At 42.9% G+C, this 16,735-nt stretch overlaps 1 long non-coding RNA gene across 2 annotated transcripts; it reads right to left on the reverse strand.

The window, feature by feature from the left end:
* Positions 1 to 387: 387 nt before the first annotated feature.
* Positions 388 to 12,024, reverse strand: LOC147346114 (uncharacterized). 2 transcript variants are annotated; one of them, XR_015153447.1, is made up of 2 exons: positions 11,316 to 12,024; positions 388 to 1,202 (listed from the first exon to the last, which is right to left on the reverse strand). It is a non-coding gene; the product is annotated as an uncharacterized LOC147346114 (long non-coding RNA). The 2 variants fall into 2 exon arrangements; XR_015153448.1 differs by having other exon boundaries at positions 388 to 1,205.
* Positions 12,025 to 16,735: the final 4,711 nt, after the last annotated feature.

Raw genomic sequence — 16,735 nt, forward strand, 5'->3', positions numbered from 1 at the left:
AAGATCTTTTTTTCTTTTCAGTCTTAGTTGTGGTATGTGGCATCTAGTTCCCTGATCAGGTATCAAACCTGGGCCCCCTGCATTGGGAGCACGGGGCCTTAACCACTGGACCACAAGGGAAGTCCAGTTAACTTGTACAAATGGGCAGGGAAGTAGTAAGAAGTGCCCCAGGAAAGTCTTCTCATGTCCAGATTTTATTCACTGATGTCATTTCATAGTAGCAATCAAAGTTTCACTGACTTGATGATCAGAATCCATTTCCCCAACTGGTCTCTGCTAGTCCAGGGACACAGAGACCTGAGACGGCCAGGTGGCACTCTGTGCTTCTAACCCAACACATCCTGCAATGGTGTCTCCTGGTGGAAGCATTCCTCCCTTGGGAAGTAAGACCGTGAACGAAATCGGCAGAAGCCAAATGTGTAGGAATTAGAAGCAAAAATTCTAGGAGTGGCTTATTAGATTTGATAGTGAGAAGAGCCACTCCCAGACCCACCTTAAGACCCATATATGCTGGCAGTTGGAAAAACGGCATCACAGACTGGGTGCTGTCTCAAAGCATATTCTGTATGGCAATGCCCATCTCATACACAGAATGCCATCTCTTCACTGCACTACGCTGAATCTTCAGGAGGCCGTCTGTTAGCTCTGTCAGGCTAGATGCCTCTCAGTAATAGAATGTGTAAAGACCAATGAATTCCATTTCTTCTCTTATTATGAATTGCTTTTCCTGATGAACAGCAATGTTCTGTGGAGTAGTTTGATGATAGGTAAGATGTTTCCTATTTCCACCAGAAATATTTGGGGCATAAACATTGGGGGCAGTGAGGTATGGTATTAGCATTAAACTGACATATAGACCAATAAGATAGAATTAAAAACCCAGAAATAAACTCTTGCATATATGGTCAACTAACATTTGACAAGGTACCCAAGGTAATCAATGGGGGAAGGACAATCTCTTCAATAAATAGTATACTGGGAAAATCGTATATGTGTGCGCTCAGGCATGTCTGATTCTTTGAGACTCCATGGACTGTAGCTCACAAGGCTCCTCTGTCCATGGGATTTCCCAGGCAAGAATACTGGAGCAGGTTGCCATTTCCTCCTCCAAGGGATCTTCCTGACCCAGGGATGGAACCTGTGTCTCTTGCATCTCCTGTATTGGCAGGTGTGTTCTTTACCACTGAGCCACCTGGGAAGCTCTGCTGGGAGAATTAATCACAGGGAAAAAAAAAAGAAAAGAAATGGGATCTCTGTTTTACACCACTCATGTAAATTATCTTAAAATGGATAAAAGCCTTAAATATTAGACCTGAAGTTGTAAAATTTCTGCAAGAAGACATATGGAAAAAACTCCTTGACGTGGATCTTGGCAATGATTTTTTGATATGACACCAAAAGTGAAGTGACAAAAGCAATAATTAATAAGAGGACTGCATCAACTAAAAAGTTTCTGCCCAGCAAGAGAAACAATCAAGAAAATGAAAAGGCAACCTATGGAATGGAGAAAATATTTGCAAACTGTTACAGGGTTAGTATTCAAAATATATAAAGAACTCACACAATTCAACAGCAAAACCCCAAACAATCTGATTTAAAAATGGGCAGAGGTATACATATACCTGATTCATGTTGAGGTTTGACAGAAAACAACAAAATTCTGTAAAGCAATTATCCTTCAATAAAAAAATAAAAAGAAAAAAAAAGGGTAGAGAAACTGACATTTTTACAAAGAAGATATCCAAATGGCCGGAAGGCACATGAAAAGATGCTCAACATTACTAATTGTTGGGGAAACATAAATCAAAACTCAGTGAGATAGCACCTGATGCCTATTAGCATGGATATTACAAAGAAGACAAGACATACCAAGGGATGGTAAGGATGTGGAGAAAAAGAGAGACCTTGTGCACTCTTGCTGAGAATGTAAATTGGTGCAGTCACTATGGAAAACAGTATGAAGCTTTCTCAAAAAAATAAAAAATTAGAACTATCATGAGATACCGCAATCTTGCTTCTGGATATACACCTGAAGGAAACGAAAGCAGGATGTTAAAGAGATAACTGCTCTCCCATGTTCACTGCAGCACTGTTCACAACAGCTAAGACAAGGAGACAACCTACATGTCATCAACAGATGGATGGATAAAGAAGATGTGGCCTGCATGCATACAATGGAATACTATTCAGACCAAAAAAAAGGAAATCCTGTTATCCGTGACAACATGGATGAACCTTGAGGGCATTACGCCAAGTGCAATTAAGCCAGAGAAAGACAAACAGTGCACAATTTCCTGTATATGTGGAATCTAAAAGAGCCAAGCTCACAGAAACAGAGTAGAGTGGTGGTTATGAGGGGCTGGAGGCAGAGGAGATGGGGAGATGTTGGTCAAAGTATACGAACTTCCAGTTGTAAGATGAGTAAGTTCTGGGGTTGTAATACAAAGCATGGAGAGTATAGCTAACAATACTCTATTATATACTAGAAAGCTGTCAAGAGAGTAGATCTAAAATGTTCTAAATGTTCTCCTACACATCAGAAGTGGTACTTGTGTGAGGTGATGGAGGCATTAACTTACCTTGTTGTGGCCATAATTTCACAGTATGTACACCCATGTATCATACCGTACCCTTAAACATACATGTGTGTCAATTACATCTCAATAAAGCTGGAAAAAATAAAGCAGAAGAAAAGAAAATACAGGCAGGACTTTCCTGGTGGTCCAGTGGTTAAGACTCTGAGCTTCCACTGCAGTGGGCACAGGTTTGATCCCTGGTTGGGGAACTAGGACCCTGCATGCCTCGTGGTGTGGCCCAAAGTAATAATAAGAGGCTGAGGATAAACTCTAGGGAGAGAAAAGAAAGCTTACAAACAAGTAAGAAAAGCAGCCAGGGAAACAGGAGAGAAACAAGAAAAGTGAGTGATGTGGTAGCTAAGGAAACAAAACATCTCAAGGAGGGAGATTGCAGTGGGGTCAAATGTGCAGAGAATGAGTGACTGGGAGGTCTTTGATGACCTTGGTAGAAGCAGAGTGGAGACCAAAGGGAAGCGGTGGGTGGGCTGAAGTCTGAGCGGAGGCGAGGGTGTAAAGCAGCTGTGGTCGGAGTGGGGCGGGTGAGAGCCAGGTCAGCTTCCTGAGTTGCCTTTGTAGTTCTTGCTCTGCCCACTGGCTCCCAGCACCCCCACGCCCACATTCGTACATTCCTCCACAAGAACTCCTGGTGGCAGGAGCCCCGTACATCCTGAAATTCGGTGATAGAATTCCTAGACATCTTTCTTCCTTCATCCCTCAGTCCCACCCCCATCCCCCGACTGCAGGCTCAAATGGTTGTTATCCACAGCCTCCGAGCTGGCCTCTCTACCGCTGGCTTGTTTGTTTCTAATTTGCCTGTCACACAGCACGCTGCAGTCAACTTTTAAAATAATGACACTCCAGAACATGTAGTGAAAAAAGTCCATGGAATTCTCCAGGCCAGAATACTGGAGTGGGTAGCTGTTCCCTTCTCTATGGGATCTTCCCAACCCAGGGATCGAACCCAGGTCTCCAGCACTGCAGGTGGATTCTATACTGATGAGCCACCAGGGAAGCCCAAGAATACTGGAGTGGGTAGCCTACCCCTTCTCCAGGGGATTTTCCCACCCGAGGAATTGAACTGGGGTCTCCTGCATTGCAGGCAGATTCTTTACTGGCTGAGCTGCATGAGAAGTCTAAATTATTCAGCACAACTTCCTAGGTTTTCCAAGTTCTGGGTCCCATCTCTCTGTCGCCTCTTGACCAATGAAGCTTTGTTGTTTGTTTAGTCACTAAGTCATGTCCTACTCTTTTGTGACCCCATGGACTTTGGCCCACCAGACTCCTCTACCCATGGAATTTCCTGCAACAATACTGGAGTGGGCTGCCATTACCTTCGAGGGATCTTCCGGACCCAGGAATCGAACCCATATCTCCTGCATTGCAGGCAGATTCCTTATTGCTGAGCCACCAGGGAAGCCCAGTGAAACCTATGCTCTAGTAACATTCGACTCGGCAGACTTTTTCAAGCAAGCCAAGGTCTCGTGTATTTCCTTTTTTCCAGGTGTTTGGAAGCCTTTCTACTCATCTTTCAAGATCAGCTTTAAGCACCTCTTCCACGGTAATCCCCTCCCTGTCTATCCCATGACCACTCCTGCCCTTCACTCTTCCTTATTTCTGCTATTGTTCGCTATCCTTTATCCACTCCATCCTTTGTTGTGTTGTATGTTTACCTTCCCCAGTAGATGATGACTTCTTGGAGCACAAAAACTATGGTCTTCATCTTTATATTTCTAGGATTTATGACAATGCCTGACATGACAGGTGAATCTTAAATTTCTGTATCATTGGAGGGGCGAGGGAGGCTCATGAAGGAGGAGATATATGTATTTATAGAGCTGATTCACTTCATTGTACAGCAGAAACTAACACAACATTGAAAAGCAATTATACTCCAACAAAAAATTTTTTTTAATTGTTTTAAATTTAAATTAAATTCTGCTAGAGGAGCAGTACTGATATTTCTGGCATCAGTGTTCCTGCTTCACCAGTATCGAAGGTATGTCTGCAGCAGGTGAAGAATGCATGTCTCATCATCACTCTAAGTCCCCAGTTGTCCCTGGGCTCCAATGAGCAAGCATCCTCTCCTCAGCACACCTGGGTCTTTTATTCAAGTCCACCTGGGACATCAAAGGCCTTTTTTCCTCTCTGGGGGCTTTGGAGCTCTTTTCTTGGCTTTTCCATCCAATCGGCTTCCTAAGGATTCTGTCCCAGAAACCAGAGGGAGCCCCACGAGCTGGCTGTGAAAGGGAATGCCAGATGGCTATTGCCTGCTTGTCTCCTGACTGCGGACTCAAGGCTAAAGGGGATTTTTGTTTTGGGGAAATATCAAAAGCTGCTCTAGCACCAATGAGGCCTGTCTAGGTAAAATTCAACAGCTAGAATTATTCCAAATTAGCCTATCTTTTGGACTGCAAGGAGATCAAACCAGTCAATTCTTAAGGAAATCAATCCTGAATATTCATTGGAAGGACTGATGCTGAAGCTGAAGCTCTAGTACTCTGACCACGTGATGCAAAGAACTAACTTACTGGAAAAGACTGATGCTGGGAAGGGCTGGAGGCAAAACAAGGAGGGGAGGCAGAGGATGCGATGGTTAGATAGCATCACCGACTCAATGGACATGAATCTGAGCAAACTCTAGTCGACAGTGAAGGACAAGGAAGCCTGGAATGCTATAGTCTGTGGGGTTGCGAAGAGTTGGACACAACTTAGCAAGTGAACAACAATGACATATCTTGTACTCTTCCATTTGATTATATTTTTTCTGCTTTTATCCTGTTCATATCTGCTTTAGACCAGTTGACAATGGGTACAAATGATTTTTTTCTTTTTCTTTTTCTGGCTGCGTCATGTGGCATCTTAATTCCCCAATCTGGAATCGAACCTGTGCCCCCTGCATTAGAAATTTGGATTCTTAACCACTTGACCATCAGATAAGTCCTAAGCTTTTTCTCAGTCACTTCTTCAAGTAAATCACATTTTCAACCAGGCTGAGTTGCTTTAAAACGCCCCTGCCCCCTTGCTTGCTGCTGCTGCTCCTGTTGCTAAGTCGCTTCAGTCATGTCCGACTCTGTGCAACCCCAGAGACGGTGGCCCAACAGGCTCCCCCGTCCCTGGGATTCTCCAGGCAAGAACACTGGAGTGGTTTCTTAAGGAAATCAATCCTGAATATTCATTGGAAGGACTGATGCTGAAGCTGAAGCTCTAGTACTCTGGCCACGTGATGCAAAGAGCAAACTTACTGGAAAAGACTGATGCTGGGAAGGGCTGGAGGCAAAACAAGGAGGGGAGGCAGAGGATGCGATGGTTAGATAGCATCACCGACTCAATGGACATGAATCTGAGCAAACTCTAGTAGACAGTGAAGGACAAGGAAGCCTGGAATGCGATAGTCTTGCCATTTCCTTCTCCAATGCATGAAAGTGAAAAGTGAAAGTGAAGTCGCTCAGTCGTGTCTGACTCTTAGCGACCCCATGGACTGCAGCCCACCAGGCTCCTCCGTCCATGGGATTTTCCAGGCAAGAATACTAGAGTGGGGTGCCATTGCCTTCTCTGCCCTTGCTTACTATTGTAGTTTAACTCTTGAATTCTGATGGCAAAGAAAGAAAATGACTCTATGCAAATATCTCCTTGTGATCAGTTAGGCACAACTGAATTCCCATCCACTCAATTGATACCAACATGAGGCATGGAAGATGGTTCTTATTAGGCCGGCTTGTATTAATTGTTCTTGCTATAAAGTGATTTCTACTTCATTTATATAACACTTCATTTTTAAATGTGTTCTAAGGAATAATCTGACAGGGTCTAATTTGACCATTTTGATGGATCAGTTATTTCAAAGACAATAACTTGCCTTATTAAATGACTGAAGTTATCATCACCTCCACATGGGTTTTTTGGAACTGCTCTATCTGAATGAACCAGGAACATCTTTATGTACTTGGCTCACATACACCATATTTTTGTGTGTTTCCTCCTTGGGCAGATGAGACCCTAAAGATGGTAGGAAAACCACAAGCAGCCACCAGTGAGGGCCAGGGTCCAACTTCTAAGGCCAGACTCTTTCCCCCCTAATAGCCAAAATGGGGTTCACTTCACTGCCCCACTGTGTCTAGCACGTGGGCTTCTCCCTATCGCTGTGTGTGATTATAGACTAGGGTAGGATCATACTTTGATGATATAAAGAGGATGGCAATCTGATTCTTTACTTGGTCAATTTTACTCCTATGTGGTACAGGCTCAGGGTGAGTTGCTGTTTACCTGTCTATAAGTTTGCCATGTTTTTCTCTTGTTTCCTAGATCCCAGGCTGATTCTGGCAAAGCGATGCTTCAGTGTAAAAGCTGTCATTTACTGAATTACTCAGTAGCCCCACTCCCCCCACCCCCCCCCCCCCCCGCCCTGCAGTGACTTTTATTAATACAAGTCCTTCCTGAGTGACAGCAATGAGAATCTTGATGTAAAAGGTGTGACTGCCTAAAGCCAGTGCTACTCAGGACCCCTCTAAGAGCCCTTTCATCACTTGAGCCTCAGGACCCAAAACTGTTGCACCCAGCAAAAGCCTTGACCATCTGCAGAGGTGGCCAGACTGTCTCATGGAGAAATATTGCTCCAGGGCCTCGGAGCTTTCAAGTTTACTTTAGAGAACTCTTCATTCAGACAAACCCAGACCTAATGACTTGTGAGACTTGAGGACAACAAAGATAATGTATGGAGATTTGCAGAGGTAAAACGAGTTCAGCAAGTGTCTTATCTCTTTAGAAGAATAAATGGCCATGTTCTTGGGAAATCTAATTTGTTCAATAACAAATTGCCCCAGAAAAATGACAACCCATGGTCAAAATGTCACAAGACTTGTTGTGCAATATTCCAGTGTTGAATTGTTTATTCAATAATATTGACTGTCACCTAGAGGTTACAGCCCAAAGGAAAATATCAAATTATGTGAGATTTTATCTGTAGTGCGTAAGTCAAGCTCAAAGGGAAATTGTATTAAAGCAAAACCAAAAGTCTTTGAATGTCTTTCTGGACCCTTGGAGAATGCAAATCACTTCTCATATTCAGATTAGCATTCCCAGGTGACTTCTTTTAGGTTGATGTCCATGTTGATGCCAGAGGTGATGCCACAATCACTCCATTCAAAGGCTTGCCTAGTCTTGGGTTTGGAGAAGAGTTTAGTTTCCAAGCCAGGTGTGAATGACAAGTGTCAGGTTATGTTAAAGTCTCCAGTCAAGTGGAAGCTACATTCAAAGTCTGACCACTGCCCTCCACCAAAGGAATAGGAACTCTATTGATAGATAAAGAATCTGGCACAGGGAGTGAAAATAATTTAGTAGAGCCCAAACCTATATGAAAAATACTGTTAAAGAGTCATTTGTACATTGTTCAAGGATAAGGTGAGAAAGACCCAGAGGTGCATTTTTATACCTCTGTCCTCATTTCTTTCAATAACATAAAAGTCAAACATGAAATGAGCAGGGTGTGGGTAAAAGGATGTAGTCTATAAAATATGACATGATTACATTAGAAGACATTTTCATGTTAAGAGTTTTTTCCAACTGAGGCAAAGAGGAGAAAGAAACCACCTCTGGCCTTAAGATCTCTTAACCTTAAGAGGCAAGAGACTTTGGGGTGCAAGGAGTTGGGATTGACTCTTCTTGGCATGTGGATGAGGAAGGTAGGGATGAGTGTTGCTCATGGAAGAGTTAACAGAGAAGAATCTTACAGAGTGCCTTTAGGATGGACGTGGTGTTAAAAAAAAATTGCATTTCAGATATAAGAATTTAAGATGCAGTGTTGAAGGGGAATTTAGAGTTTAACTCTTTAGCTGCAACTATTTTAACTAAATAAAGAGAAGATGCCTTTGCAGGCTGTGACCAGCTCAGTATCACACGGTTAGTGATGGAGCCAGATGGAAATAACTGAGAAGAAAAGCTGCCCCGTACTATCCACATCGCGAGGGCTGTACTTGCAGCATCTTCCTTAGCCCCCAGCTCAGTCTTCCTTTCCAAAGAAGGTATCTTAAGATCCAGAGAAGTGACATGATTTGTCCAACTAAACTGAATTGTCTATTAAATGGCAGAGCGCATCAAAGCCCTGAGGCCCTGCATTATGCACTATTCCCCAGGTTTTAGAAATCCCAGAGCTAGTTTTCTTTCCATCCTCCTACATTACCTTACAACAATTTATAAAAGATCGCATTTAAACCAGGTACTTCCTTGTAAAGTCAATTAAAACTCCTAGAAAGAAATTAGAATTAAACACGTAATTGTGCCTTTAGGCCTCGCATTCTTTCAGCCTCAACAGGATGTACTATTCATAAATCTTGTGAATGATACAAGCGTATTCATGTATTCATATAAATATTGAAATTAAATCACCATTCCTATTGTCATTGCAATCGTCACAGATAATGGATAAGATTTATCTCCCTTTCAAATATCAGAGGGAGAAAAATCTAATGAAAATGATTGTTATACACTGATGTCCAGAGGGGTTGTGATACTAAGATGATTTAGTCCCATGAATATTTCCAAATTCATTGAAAATGCATATTGATGGTCTTAGAGCTCATGTATATATGCAACTTATACAGAGAATAACCTTGAATTGTTGTTGTTTAGTTGCTCAGTCATATCTGACTCTTTGTGACCCCATGGACTGTGGCCTGCCAGGATCCTCTGTTCGTGATATTTCCCAGGCAAGAATACTTGAGTGGGTTGCCATTTCCTTCTCCAGGGGATCTTCCTGACCCAGGGACCAAACTCATGTCTCCTGCTTGGCAGGCAGATTCTTTCCCGAGCCACTCGGGAAACCCATGAATTAGTCAACAGATATTGTTATACCAGGGTAAGGGGTATCCCTTGAAACCTGAAGAAGAAAACTGAGGGCTAGTAAAAGTAATTCTGATATACAGAGCAATAGTAAATTTACAGATGCGTAGTCCTTGGAGGTAAAGACAGAAGAAACTGAAATTATAATGGTGTCACCATGTCCTGGGAGAAGGCAATGGCACCCCACTCCAGTACTCTTGCCTGGAAAATCCCATGGAGGGAGGAGCCTGGTAGGCTGCAGTCCGTGGGGTTGCGAAGAGTTAGACACGACTGATCGACTTCCTTTCACTTTTCATTTTCCTGCATTAGAGAAGAAAATGGCAACCCACTCCAGTATTCTTGCCTGGAGAATCCCAGGGATGGAGGAGCCGTCTATGGGGTTGCACAGAGTCAGACATGACTGAAGCGACTTAGCAGCAGCAGCACCATGTCCTGAGACCATTCATGTGTTAGTCCACGGGATCTGGGGGAGGGCTGCTATGTCTATCAAAGGCTTGGGAAAATACATGGGAACGAGCTACAGAAAACTTCTGACCCTTAGTTATCTGTCTCAGTGACTCTCAGTAAATCTTCCTTACGCATCTTCAGTGAGTGGCTCAGCAACTGAGACCCTGTAAGGTCTATCAATCAAGGCCATCTGAGCATCTACTAAACATAGGTCACTTCAAAGACATCTGCATTATTGGAATCTGTAGCCAAGGGAATCTGAGCAAACTCCAGGAGATGGTGAAGGACAGGGGAGCCTGGCGTGCTGCAGTCCATGGGGTCGCAAAGAGTCAGACATGACTAAGCAACTGAACAACAGCCAAGCAAAGAAAACCTCAAAAAAAGAAAACAAGTTCCTTTACTGATCTACTTGAAGTCTCCCTTTCTGGATTTCATTTCCTGGAGATTAACCTCTTTCACTGAACCTCAGCCCTGATCCAGGAAAGGACTATACCTTCCAGGGTAAATGACAACTTTGCCAGAGGGTTAAGGGATTAGTCTAAGAGACATTCGGAGGCATCCATCATATTCTATAGGGATACAATGGAAAACACCCACATTAACGTAGAAGATTCCTGCAGCTAGGAACACCTGCGCTGGGGGTTTGGCTTTCACTGCAGTGAGAGTCAGATTTTTTCCACAGCTGTAAATCATTCAGGGAAATCAGAAACTGGAGAGTCCACGTGATTCTCCTCGAGCACTGCTTAAGACTTTCAGGTCATAGAATTGGTCCTACAGCACAGTGTTAATTACTCAATCATGTTCAACTTTTTGTGACCTCATGGGCTATATAGCCTGCCAGGCTCCTCTGTCTCTGGGATTTTTCAGGCAAGAATACTGGAGTGGGTTGCCATTCCTTTCTCCAGGGCATCTTCCTGACCCAGGGATCAAACCCAGGTCTCCCGCACTACAAGCAGATTCTTTACCATCTGAGCCACCCAACTGGTATTGAAAGTGTAGGTGTGTTATTTGGCTAAGAAATACACAACTGATTTTCATTCCTGGCTTATAGACATCAACCTTACTTCACAGCTGTTCCCTACCATGAGCCAACCTGAGTTAAGAAAGATTTTCCTGACCTTTGCATGGTCTAGTTACTTCATTTATGGTTTCTTTTCTTGGCAAAGATTTTAAATATTCTACAGTCTTTTTTAAAAGATAGCTTCTGATTTCCAGCTATGCACAATAAAGTCTTCCTTGCTGTTGGATTAAAGTTTTGTGGCATTTCTTATATTATTTTAAAGATTTTGTTAATGCCAGTTACATCCGTTGTACCTCTGGCTTGAATTTTTGTCTAGGCTAAGTTGGGAGGCCGACTTTTATCTTCTAGAAAGACAGCTCTTTACATCAGCACCGTTTATAAAACAAACCATTCCTCCCACTGGGTTAAATGTTTTTCGTAAAGTAATTCTCACTCACCAGTGTTGTCTGTTGCTCCTTCTGTCCCGCGGACTTTGTCTCCATTATGACCCTAGCACCATCTTTTTCTGACGGAGGTGGCTCTACTCTGGGAGCTGCTCCATGGCCTGGGATGGCCCCCTCATGCCTGCTCAGATCTCCTGCAGGAGAACCCAGCAGGTCAGCCCGGAGGAGCTGGAGAGCTGCATGGGGCTCAGTGTAGGGGCCAGGAAGCCCCCAGCCAGTGGCTGAGCTGGCGTAGCGGAAGCACAACTCACTTCTACCCAGAGTGGGACGCCCCCAACTGTGGAAGTTTCGCTCCACCCCAAGCTCTCCACTCTCAGGTTGTCTGGGACGCGGTGGTCATGACTGCTTGGCATCTGCCCTTGCAGCTTCCCTTCCACAGAGGTCAAGCCTCATCGGGGTCTGAGGGCTTCCTCCCTTTTATAGGCATTCTTTATCCCCACCCCCACAATCCCCCCCCCCACACACACACAAATTAACCCTTTCCTATCCTTCCCTGGTGGCTCAGGTGGCAAAGAATCGGCCTGCAACACAGCTGACCTGGGTTGGGTCCCTGGGTCGGGAGGATCCCATGGAGGAGGGAATGGCAATGCACCCCAGTATTCCTGCGTGGGAAATCCCATGGACAGAGGAGTCTTCTGGGCTACAGTCCATAGGGTTGCGAAGAGTCAGATACGACTGAAGCGACTAACACTTTGGGTTCTATCTCAATGCTTCCCAAGGATTCACACTTAACACCCAACATAAACTGTGCCACCCCAGCCTCACCCAACTCCTTTTCCTCTTGGCTAGCCTTGGTCTTTTATTCTTCCATAGACACATGATCAAGATACTACAGAATCTTCTCCATCAAAGGAAAAAAAAAGCTGGGATTATAAATAAAAGCACATTAAACTTAGATACCAGTTTTGGGAAAATTGACACAATTTGTAATTCTATATTTAACTATGTATTTGCTTTCTGTTTACATCTCCCACTAAACTGTAAATTCCATGAGGACACATATTTTTTTGTGTGTTTGTTTACCTCTCTGTACCTAACACACATCCCAGTGCCAGTTCATAACAGATATGTGATAGATATTTGGTGAATAAATGAAATAACTGACATCCAAGTCTCCTCATTTTAAAAGGTAAACAAAGACACTTATGGCAGGGGGCTTCCCTGGTGGTCCAGTGGTTAACACTTCACTTTCCAATGCACGTTCGATCCTTGGTCAGGAAACTGAGATCTCACATGTGTCACAGCCCAAAAAATCAAAACATAAAACAAAAGCAATATTATAACAAATTCAATGAACACTTAAAAAAGAAAAGATTTAAGACAGACAATATATGATGAGTAGAGTAGTTGTTACTAAGAATATTCTTTAGTAATTGGGCAATATATGATGCTGTTTTTATTACCCATAACCGATTCTCCAATACAAATAGATTTTTTTATTTAAAAATTTTCATTTTAGGGGCTTCCCTGGCAGTCCAGTGGTTAAGACTTTGCCTTCCAAATCTAGGGGTGTGGGTTTGATCCCTGGTCAGGGAGCTAAGCTCTAACATGCCTCTCAGCCAAAAAACCAAAGAACAAAACAGAAACGATGTTGTAACATTCAAAAAGACCAAAAAAAAAAATCCTCATCAAAAATAAAATCTTAAATTACTTTTCTCCATTTTAGATATATTAGCTAAATGTGGAATACATTTGCCTATGGAAACAAAACATATTAAGTAGAAGTTAGACTCTCTGCCTATTCCACAGTGTATGCAACTCTTGAAACTATATTTTGGATTAAACGGGCTTCTGTGGAGCTAATAGCTATTTGGAAAAGTGTTGTAATAAGAATAAAAGTATTAACCTATTCAGTTAAGAAAACAAGAGACTCCACTCTGCTCTCTTCACCACTCCCACCTCTGATAAGAGAAAAGGAGGCACTGCCCAGGGCAAGAGCAATTCAAATGCCATCTCCATCACTCAGTGGCCAAACAACCTTGCACCATCTACCTGACTGGAGAAGGAAATGGAAACCTGCTCCAGTATTCTTGCCTGGAAAATTCCAAGGACAGAGGAGCCTGGTGAGCTACAGTCTATAGGGCTGCAAAGAGTCAGACACGACTGAACACACATGCATGCAGTCTAAGTCTCATTTCTGTACTATCTGTAGTGACAACGATGTCACCTTTCAGCTCTTGTTCTTCATTAGGTGAGCGTGCATCTGACTCACCTGGAGAGGGCTTTTGAACCAAAACACAAGGGTCCTGATCCCAGACTGGGGTGGGTCCTAGGAATGGGGATTTAAAAACCTGCTCAGGTGATTCTGATGGGAACTCATCAGCCAGGAACATCTAAGTTATGCTGTAGTAATAAGGAACCCTGCATTTCCCAGGGCTTAACACATAAACATTTATTTCCTATGCATGTTGCACATTCCATGTGGGTTTAGTGGGGTGGAGCATTCAGCTCCACAGTTATTCGAGTCTCAGGATCACAGAGTCTCCATCATCTGGGACACTCCCATCACCACAGCAGGACAAATGAGGCGTGCCATGCACAAGCAATAAGTATTGGTTCTGGAAGTGACCTTCGTCACCTGCTCACAGCATTTTGGCCAAAAGTAGTCCCATGATCCTGCCTTCCCACAAGAGGGGTGGGCAGTGATCTCCCCTGGGTGCCCAGGAAATAAAGAAGAACCCATTTGGTGAGCAAAAGTAATGTCTACACACCGACAGTGTTAAGAAGGACTGCATTCAATTCACTAATTAAATGAGATACTGAAAGTAGGGTATTACTTATATAATATGGTACCACTGCACTTACATGGCTATTTAAAGTTGAATACAATTTAAAATGCAGTTCTTCAATCACAGCAGCCATGTTTCAAGTACAAAATAGCCTGAAGTGGTTTGTGGCTACTCCACGGGCAGCTCAGATGTGAAAGATTTCCATCACTGCAGAAAGGTCCATTAGACAAGGCTGCTCTAGTCCACAACACGACTCCTTCCCTTTATTCTATACCCACAGATGGCTGTCAGCAGAAACGTTCCATGTGCTGGCAACTGCTCAGAAGCTTTCCACATGAAGGGCATTTGCAAGCTAGATGTTCACAAGGCAGAGCATGGAGGTAGTGCGCTGGGGGAAGGTGTGTGATACATTTTCAGGTTAGCAAAGAAAGAAAGTGAAGTCATTCAGTCGTGTCCAACTCTTTGCAACCCCATGGACTGTAGCCTACAAAGCTCCTCCGTCCATGGGATTTTCCAGGCAAGAATACTGGAGTGGTTGCCATTTCCTTCTCCAGGGGATCTTTCCAACCCAGGGATTGAACCCAGGTCTCCCACATTGTAGGCAGACACTTCATCGTCTGAGCCACCAGGGAAGTCCAGGTTAGCAAAACTAATGATAAAAGGCCTAGAGTAAAGAAGGACAGGTGTACCTAAAAAAGGGTCACGTGGAAGACGTGTCGGTCAAAAAGGGGATAAAAGTGGTTGTCAAAGCAAACCTGTAAGGATTATGATTAAACACATGCAGAAGGCAGGGAGAACCAACTTCACATGCTTTTACAAATAGGAATCTTATGCAAAGTGGTCTAACCAACCTCCATCTCTACTGAAAACAGAATCAAAAGTGATGGGATTAAATTTGATCTATATATAGGGTAGAATGCATTGGGTGAAAAATAGCTGATTGCAAATACTCATCTATAGTATTGTAAAATGGGAGATGTATTACATATTTATAGTTTGGAGAACACCATACTATTTGAAAATGTGGGACAACATGGAGATCATTTTGCTGAATGATCTCTTCTAAAATCTCTTCTAAAGCTGTGATTCTATTTGGGGTTCCTCACATATCCAGTGACCTATGACTCTGTAACTGTTTAGGACAGTGACTCAAAGTGTGGCCTGCAAACTCCTGGTGGTCCCCAAGAAATTTCAGCTCAAACTATTTTCCTAATAACACTGAGATGTTATTTTCCATTTTCAGTGCTGACATTTGCTCTGAAGGTGCAAAAAAGCCCTAGTGAGTAGAACAGCTGGCCCTTTAGTATAAATCCAGTGGGTCAAATCCATTCTATCAGCCGTTGTGTTCAATAGACGGCACGTGCAGCAAAAAACAAAACAAAACAACCCCTAAAACTTAAAAATGCTATTTTCACTAAAAATGCCCTTGAGGAAGCCATAAAAACCACTACTTTTGTTGAATCTTGACCCTTAACCTGTCTTTGAATGTTTTGATGGTGACACTGGAAGTAGGTGAAAAGCACTTCAGTGGCTACTGGGGCACAATGGTTGCCTGGTGGCTGTTTGAGCTGCAAACATGGGGGCTTCCCTGGTGGTCCAGTGGTTAAGACTTCACACTTCCACTGCAAGGGGCCAGCTTTGATCTCTTACTGGGAAACTAAAATCCTGCATATGACACAGTCAAAAAAAAAAGTCTGTGGGTTACAAGCCCAACTAACAGTTTATTTTATGGGATGTGACTGAGAGACTAACCATAGCTAATCAGGCTTACGGATTTCGCAGATATTTTCTCAAAGACCAAAAGAGGTTTCCACTTCAAGGAAAAATACTTCAACTGAAATTATTTCTGCCAATAACAAAAGTCAACTTTTCAAGTGAAAATTAGAATAATGGAAAACGTGTCTTTCCCACTGTAAGCTTTTCAGTTTTCTAACCCTCCAAGATTTTTAAGTATTGTGACATTAGTGGTTGTATGAATGAAGGAGGTTTTTCGGGGATTATATGATGAAATATGTCAGTGCTTAAAAGATCTGTGTAATCAATCCAGTGAGCCAACATTTTTCAAATGACTGATGCATCATATTACAATCATTGTGTTCAGTTGCTCAGTCGCGTCCAACTCTGAGACCCCACGGACTGTAGTTCGCCAGGCTCCTCTGTCCATGAAATTTTTCAGGCAAGAATACTAGAGTGGGTTGCCATTTCCTTCTCCAGGGGATCTTCCTGACCCAGGGATTGAAACCACGTCTTTTTGTGTCTCCTGCGTTGCCGGCGAATTCTTTACCTGCTGACCTGTGGGGAAGCCCATCACAATCATAATTTAAATCATAAGTGTGAGATGCAAGTCAATGCTCAACAATATGTGAGTGTGAGAAGAATGTTGATAACAGCTTCAGAGTCCCCATAAATCACTAGTGGAGTTTTAGTGCCGTGTTAAACAATGCTCAAAATTTTGTGAAAAATATTCTTTTCTTTTCCAACTACATGTCTGTGTGAGATGATTTTCTTCATATACTTCAGCCAAGATAATATACCACAACAGATTGAATGCAAAGCAGATATTAAAACTCATCTGCTTTTCTATTATTCTAGACACTAAAGAGATTTTTCTTAAATGTAAGACAGTGTTACTGTTTTCACCTTTTGGTTTTGGAAAATAAACCATTTTTTAACAAAAATATATCT

This window comes from Bos grunniens, chromosome 24, assembly GCF_055505025.1.
Source record: "Bos grunniens cultivar Pamir isolate PY7600 chromosome 24, Bosgru_T2T1.0, whole genome shotgun sequence".
NCBI classification, from domain to species: Eukaryota; Metazoa; Chordata; class Mammalia; order Artiodactyla; family Bovidae; genus Bos; species Bos grunniens.